This window comes from Coregonus clupeaformis, chromosome 10 (assembly GCF_020615455.1).
Source record: "Coregonus clupeaformis isolate EN_2021a chromosome 10, ASM2061545v1, whole genome shotgun sequence".
NCBI classification, from domain to species: domain Eukaryota; kingdom Metazoa; phylum Chordata; class Actinopteri; order Salmoniformes; family Salmonidae; genus Coregonus; species Coregonus clupeaformis.
Window position 1 is genome coordinate 63,545,360 of NC_059201.1, and position 8,667 is coordinate 63,554,026.

Sequence of the window (8,667 nt, forward strand, 5' to 3'; positions counted from 1 at the left end):
CTTGGATGGTCTTTTCTCTTTCATTGAACCTAGTGATTTGTACTGACATGATTTCTACTCGACTCAATAGCAGTGTTTCTCCTAGATATATTTTCCCCTTGGCGGGGTGCAAAGGCACCTGAAGCAACTACTATGAAGACTGAGTGAAGACTACTCCTATATGCTTTAAAAATACCGCTAATAACAATCAGGGATGCAATAAAAAAATGGCAAAATTGTTAAATAACAATGGTATTATATGGCACACAGTTGTTACTCAATTGTGTGAAGTGATATGACATGAAGTGAGAGAAAGCAGTTGGTATTAGATTTCACATGGAGGCATTAGGTATTTTCTCAACAAATTCCCGTAAGACACTTGTCTTAACGACTTTGCCTATAAAGTCATGGTGGTGATAAGAAGTTAAAGGAATTGAATGGGACGGCAGGGGTGGACAACACTCCTCCTAGTGTTAGGTTTGCAGACTTTTGCTCTAACATACCTGAATACCGGTACACTTACTTTACCTGGCTACTCACCCACATCGCTCCGGCCAACTAACGCTTCTTCTCCACCATGAGTCTGGATTTGCCTCCTCGACAATTTCTAGAATGCGAACACATTCAGACCGTTCTGATTGGTCCCAGAAACCGATGGGTTGGGCCAAAGCCGGCCTACATGATGATGTTATCAACTTTGATACTCTGATTGGTTAGATTTGTTAGACGATCCAATAGCTGATGAATTTGTTTTGTACAACGCCCCTCATTTTGAAGTCACAGTTTCAGATTGACTAAATGTATGTAGCGATCTATAGAGCAGCAGAATTAAAGTCAGGGTGAGTCGTCAGGCAAACACTTACTAGTCAGCTGAGCTGCACTGTTTCAGGACCGTCTTAAAGGGATACTTGTGGATACCATTTATTATGTCTCTGTGTCCAGTATGAAGAGTAAGAGGCAGTTTTGCCCCTTGATTTATTCCACCTTTTGTTACAGGCCAAAAAACTTTTTTTTTTTTTTACCCATTTACACACTACCCTTTAATGACAAAGTGAAAACATGATTTTTGAAATGTTTGTAAATGTATTGAAAATAAAATCCAGAAATATCTCATACAATACATGTTAGAATCACCATTGTCAATAAGTACAGCTGTGAGTCTTTCTGGGTAAGTCTCTAAGAGCTTTGCACACCTGGATTGTACAATATTTGCACATTATGATTTTTTTATTCTTCAAGCTCTGTCATGTTGGCTGTTGATCATTGCTAGACAGCCATTTTCAAGTCTTGCCATAGATATTCATGCTGATTTAAGTCAAAACTGTAACTACACCTCTCAGGAACATTCAATGTCTTCTTGGTAAGCAACCAGTGTATATTTGGTCTTGTGTTTTTAGGTTATTGTCCAGCTGAAAGGTGAATTTGTCTCCCAGTGTCTGTTGGAAAGCAGACTGGAACCAGGTTTTCCTCTAGGATTTTGCCTGTGCTTAGCTCTATTCCGTTTATTTTTATCCCTACAAAAAACTCCCTAGTCCTTGCCGATGACAAGCATACCCATAACATGATGCAGCCACCACCATGCTTGAAAATATGAAGAGTGGTACTAAGTGATGTGTTGTGTTGGATTTGCCCCAGACAAGGCTTTGTATTCAGGACACAAAGTTAATTTCTTTGCCAAATTTTTTGCAGTTTTACTTTAGTGCCTTATTGCAAACAGGATGCATGTTTTGGAATATTTATGTTCTGTATGGGCTTCCTTCTTTTCACTGTCATTTAGGTTAGTATTGTGGAGTAACCACAATGTTGTTGATCCATTTTCTCCTATCACAGCCATTAAACTCTTTAACAGTTTTTTAAAGTCACCATTGGTCTCGTGAAATCCATGAGCGGTTTCCTTCCTCTCTGGCAACTGAGTTAGGAGGACGCCTGTATATTTTGTAGTGACTGGGTGTATTGATACACCATCCAAAGTGTAATTAATAACTTAACCATGCTTCACATATTCAGTCAGCTTCTTTTTTTTTTTTTTACCCATCTACCAATAGGTGCCCTTCTTTGCGAGGCATTGGAAAACCTCCCTGGTCTTTGTGGTTGAATCTATGTTTGAAATTCACTGCTCAACTGAGGGACCTTACAGATACTTGTATGTGTGGGGTACAGAGATGAGGTAGTCATTCAAAAATAATGTTAAACTCTATTATTGCACACAGAGTGAGTCCATGCGACTTATTATGTGACTTAAGGACATTTTTACTCCTGAACTTAAGGCTTGCCATAAAGGGTTGAAGACATATTGACTCATATATTGACATATTGCTCAGCTGGTAGAGCACGGCGCTTGTAACGCCAAGGTAGTGGGTTCGATCCCCGGGACCACCCATACACAAAAATGTATGCACGCATGACTAAGTCGCTTTGGATAAAAGCGTCTGCTAAATGGCATATTATTATTAATTTGTAAAAATTTCAAAAAATATAATTCTACTTTGACATTATGGGGTATTGTGTGTAGGCCAGTGACACAATCTCAATTAACCCATTTTAATTTCAGGCTGTAACACAACAAATGTGGAAAAAGTCTAGGGGTGTAAATATTTTCTGAAGGCAGTGTTACCCATAGACTTCCAGTCATTGCGCTATCCGAAGTATCCCTTCAACTGGGTGTGGGTTGCACACAACTCTCCTAGCCTATAGGAAATGCACATAATTTAGAAACCTCTAGCACAGAATCAAAGTCAATATGACACAGGGAGACTAGTTACATTTCATGACATGTTTCGTTATCCTTAGGCCTGTATTTTTGTGTGTTTTGTATCGATAACCTCTGCTCTTAGCTAAGAGCAGTTAGGAGAGGGAGCAGCAAGTTCTGATTGGCTAACTTCGCTCAGGTAGAATATGCAGGTAATTACACACGTTTCCACCTTATCCCCTATTCCCCCCTCCTTCCCTGCCTCCTGTACTGGTCGACCACGTTCTTCTGAGATTCACCCTGAAACGGACTCAACTAGCGGGCACGGATAGTGCTCAGTTATTCTGAAATAAAACAATGTTTTGGTATCAACGCATTCCCTTAACAGCTCTTCTCAGTCGGTGCTGGTTCTGACTACTGCATTAGTTAAGTAAAAAAAAAAAAAAGTGGGTTTTGCAGCAGATTTTTCCTTTTATACAGTGGACACTACCTTCACCCAGGTAAGGACCAACGATTCCGTTCCGCTCGCTTTGACTCCCGAGTGGCGCAGTGCTAGCTGTGCCACTAGAGATCCTGGTTCGAGTCCAGGCTCTGTCGCAGCCGGCCGCGACCGGGAGACCCATGGGCGGCTTGCACAATTGGTCCAGCGTCATCCAAGGTAGGGGAGGGTTTGCCGCGGGGACGTGGGTTCGTTTCCCACGGGGCGCCAGTATGAAAAAACCCACAAAAAACATGTATGCATTCACTAACTGTAAGTAGCTCTGGATAAGAGCGTCTGCTAAATGACTAAAATGTAAATGTAAGAACAATGGCTTGATTGTTCATGGCAACAACACTGAGTTGGAAATTTGAATAGGCTTTTACTCTATTCTATTTTCCCCTGAACGTTTTTTTTCCTGATAATGTAATGACTATGAAACAGGATGGTGAATCCTGGCAACCAGTTCTTCATTGTTTTGTCAGCCACCAGTAAGGCTATTTTCTTTTCACTGCCTTTTAAGCTTGTAGATGCTAATAGGCGATTATAATAGGCTAAAACAGGGTTTCCCAAACGTTTCTTGTGTGTGACCCCAGTTTGACAAGGGAAAAAAGTGATAACCCCATTTTCAAATCAGACGACCCCTAGTTTGGGAAACGCTGCTAATACCTTTTGTAACACATTGATTTGATGTACAATAGCAAGGTTGATCCGCTATACAGTGCCTTGCAAAAGTGTTCTTCCCCCTTGGCATTTTCCCTATTATATTATATCAAAATAGTCCAAATTGGTGAAGTGAAACTTAGTTTTAAAAATTTCAAAAAAAATAAATAACGGAAAAGTGGTGCGTGCATATGTATTCACCCCCTTTGCTATGAAGCCCCTAAATAAGGTCTGGTGCAACTAATTACATTCAGAAGTCACATAATTAGTTAAATAAAGTCCACCTGTGTGCAATCTAAGTGTCACATGATCTGTCACATGATTTCAGTATATATACACCTGTTCTGAAAGGCCCCAGAGTCTGCAACACCACTAAGCAAGTGGCACCATGAAGACCAAGGAGCTCTCCAAACAGGTCAGGGACAAAGTTGTGGAGAAGTACAGATCAGGGGTTGGGTTATAAAAAAATATCAGAAACTTTGAACATCCCACGGAGCACCATTTCAATCCATTATTAAAAAATGGAAAGAATATGGCACCACAATAAACCTGCTAAGAGAGGGCCGCCCACCAAAACTCACAGACCAGGCAAGGAGGGCATTAATCAGAGAGGCAACAAAGAGACTAAAGATAACCCTGAAGGAGCTGCAAAGCTCCACAGCGGAGATTGGAGTATCTGTCCATAGGACCACTTTAAGCCGTATACCCACAGAGCTGGGCTTTATGGAAGATTGGCCAGAAAAAAAGCCATTGCTTAAAGAAAAAAATAAGCAAACACGTTTGGTGTTCGTCAAAAAAGGCATGTGGAGACTCCCAAACATTTGGAAGAAGGTACTCTGGTCAGATGAGACTGAAATTGAGCTTTTTGGCCATCAAGGAAAACGGCTATGTCTGGTACAAACCTAACACCTTCTCATCATCCCGAGAACACCATCCCCACAGTGAAGCATGGTGGTGGCAGCGTCATGTTGTGGGGATGTTTTTCATCGGCAGGTACTGTGAATAGTTATGCACGCTCAAGGTCTTATTTCTTGTTTGTTTCACACAAAAATATTTTGCATCTTCAAAGTGGTAGGCACCTTGTGTAAATCAAATGATACAAACCCCCCAAAAATCAATTTTAATTCCAGGTTTTAAGGCATCAAAATAGGAAAAATGCCAAGGGGGGTGAATACTTTTAAGCCACTGTATATCCCCCTCACCTTCAACTCTAAAACCACCTTTAAAAAAAAAGTTCTAAAAAGATTATACTTTTTCAATATCTCTTGGTAAAGAAACCCTTTACTACAGAGCTGAACATCAAGAAATTTACATTTGCTCTTTCAATTCTCTTCCACAGGTTTGAGGACAGGTGAAGCTCAAGGTAAACATGTTACCATATGCTTAATGCTGTCTGGGCTTTGCTCTGTTATTATTGTAGAATAATATATGCAGACGGAGCCATGACTGCCACTGGTATGTTGTGTGAGGGAGAAGTACACCCTCAGCTGGCCCTGATCTGTTTGTAAATTATAGGCTCCTCTTAGCATTTGTATAAACTGTGTTGAAGGAATATTGGTGTTTTGTGTGTGACAAAAGGGGGACAAGCGGGGAGAGGTATGTTACCCCTAATCCCACCATACCCCACCTTCCCCCTTGTACCAAAGTTCTGTCCCTTTCTGTCAGCGTGTGGACAGCTCCTGAGGAAGTGCAGCTCGAGAAGGAGCATGGCCGTGGCAGGTGGACATTCAGATTGGGGCCAGTGGACATGTATGTGGGGGCTCCCTCATCACCAGGGACTGGGTGCTGTCCGCCACTCACTGCTTCCCCAAGTAAGACTACTTACTGCCCGTGGGATCGGCAGAGGATCCAACCAGGGTTGTCTCTGAGCAGTTTTGTCCTGGTTGAATCGCCTATTTTAGAAATATTGTCAGAATTATACAAAATAGTTACCTCTGTTATACTTCACATACTTCTGGTCGGCATCTCATTCCAAAATCATGGGCATTAATATGTGAGTTGGTCCCCCCTTTGCTGCTAGAACAGCCTCCACTCTTCTCTGAAGGCTTTCACTAGATGTTGGAAACATTGCTGGGACTTGCTTCCATTCAGCCACGAGCATTAGTGAGGTCGGGCACTGATGTTGGGCGATAGGTCTGGCTCGCAGTCGGCGTTTCTAATTCATCCCAAAGGTGTTCGATGGGGTTGAGGGTCAGGGCTCTGTGCAGGCCAGTCAAGTTCTTCCACACCCGATCTCAACAAACAATTTCCTGTGGACCTCGGTTTGTGCACGGGGGCATTGTCATACTGAAACGGAAAGGGCCTTCCATAAACTGTTGACACAAAGTTGGTGATTTCTGGGCCAGTTGGGAGAGAGAAGAGGGGTGATTTATATTTTAAATAATTTTAGTCATTAAAGCAGACTCTCTTATCCAGAGAGACAAAGCCCCTATCAACTTTCACAGTAAATACTTTTGTTTATATGGTACATTTTATGCCAATGAATTATAGTTGAACATTGCCAAATGCGTCAATTTAATTAAATGTGCAATAAAAAGTATTGTGCCTAGGCATAGGTCCTATTTAATTCAACCCTGGCTGTTGATGTAGGCAATGATCACAAAGCAGGGCTGCTTATATCTATCTTAGCTGTTGAAGAACGATACGTCTGCATGGTTTCACATTGTACATCACACTGCCGCTTAAGGACGTGCCACTCATTCTGACAACCCATTCATACCTAGAGCGGCACACTGTCGTAAACCATAACAACCACACAGCACGGCCTATTGTGACAGGACATCCCCCCTTCCCCTTTTCAAAACCAGGACGGTACCATAGAAAAAAGTCCATAGGGAAACAATGCAGAGTGATACCTGTAATAAGAAACATTAACCCTTAAACAGCAGAGGAGTAAACAACAACTCTCCAAAACTAAACAGTTCCGTCCATGAACCTGTTGGGTTAGCTAAGACGCCTAAGTGTGAAAGGAGGTTATGTAGTCGTCCAGATGATCGCAGGGTGAGTCGTTCCCGCATAGGCCGATCTTCAGCCGCCACCGCTTGTGGCTTTGGCCCTTGGGGTGCCCACAAAGGCTGGGGCTCGGGTGGTAGTGGTGGAGGAGGTCCATCAGGTGGTGTCTCCTGGCCTGTATGTCCAGTTTGTACTGGCCTGTGAGAGAAGAGTGGGCATTTATATTCCATGAGGGGCAGGGGACCTTAGGGTGGCTGGCATGCCAGCACGATCGATTGCTCAGAATGAATGCCGGTGGGCCTCAGTTGTCGAACAACCTGGAACCAGAATAAGGCCATTTTGTTGCACCGCTGAGGCTGACGGGCCTCGGACCTAGTCTGACACTTGGATGATCGGCTTCCACACTGTGCCTTGTCGGAGCGCTGTTTCATTGCTCTTTGGTGCCTGGTGACTGCTCTTTGCTTGGTTCTCGCGCCTAGTCGCCAGTGTTACCACACCCTGTGTTTTGAGTCTGTCCAATGGCGGCAGTTCCATCTCACGTCTCTAGGATGAGAGATGCCGCTGAAACCTGTATTGTGTGTTTGCTTGCTCTGTAGTGCATTAGCGTTTGGTTCAGGGCCCGGTTTGGAACATGCACCCCTGGACCAGGTGTGCTCTGATGCCGTTTCTTCAGCGTTTGGTTGAAGCATTCCACTCCTCCGTTAGCTTGTTGGTTGTAGTAGGCCGTGCAGATGTGTTTGATTCCTTGTTGCTGAGGAAGGAGGAGAACTTGGCAGAGGTTAGCTGGAGCCCAGTCTGTAGGTGAGGGGCAGACCCCACCTTGCAAACAGGCTGTCTAGGATGTCCACGATGGTCGTATGCCACCACCAGGAAGCGCGCTGATGCTGAAGGACTGCTTGCCCATGGATCTCGCCACGAGATGTCCAAATAGATCCCAGGGGCGGGACAGCCATGCGAGAGGCTGCAGGGGAGGGTGGGGGAGGCACGCAGCCGCAATCCCTGACCAGGGCTTCAATGTCAGTGGTCGATGCCTACTCTCTCATTTCTGTTCAATTCCCGAATCGCTTTAAGAGACAGTGGGTTGAAGCCTGCTTGACAGAGACGCTTAAGCTGCTAGCCATAACGCAACGAGTTGGTACCAGATGAGTTTTGCAATGGAGCCCTCTTTGTCTGGAGAACTAAATGAACGGTTCCAGCGCCAGGAGCTGTATCTATTACGCTTTGTTTCGGGACAAACCGGATCACTCTGAGTTCCAATGGGCAATTGTTTACTTGCCGAGGATTATAGGCCTGAGGTGGCTTGATACGCAAGTACAGCCTACGTAAGAAACGGGGAAAACAGGAATTAATTTTACGGTGCTGGACAGTAGTTTGATGATCTCTCTTTGTATTTGTTATCCGACTGGCGGGTGTGTTGCACGGAGCGCCCCAACTGATAGCGCATCGAAGGAGCACAGCATGAGGAGAAAAGGAATAACGATGGTGTATGTCACAAGGAAGAACACGACCCCAAAGAGAACCCATCAACGAGAGGCCCGGAGGGATACAAACAACAAATAGTTTTGGGCCCGAGCCTGGATCTTCTGCACCTTCGCGCGGGGGTGCTCAGAGCCCGCAGCCGCAGTGCCTATATCACGACCAAGTGAGGCAACTCTGCACTGGACGAGCAGGGTCCGCATCTGCTGGTGGCCTGCATCCCTGTAGCGTGGGGTGGGCGACTTGTCGTCAGCCATGATTTTGGGCAGCTCCATGGTAAGAAAATGTGATCTGGTGCAAAAAAATCATCCCGAACTCAAGTAAATACATATAAGCTGCTCCCGAATGTATTTAGGTCAGGACATGGAAATAATTTATATCATAGTCATATGTGGGTTTAAATGACATTATGAAGGGCAGCTCTAAACAG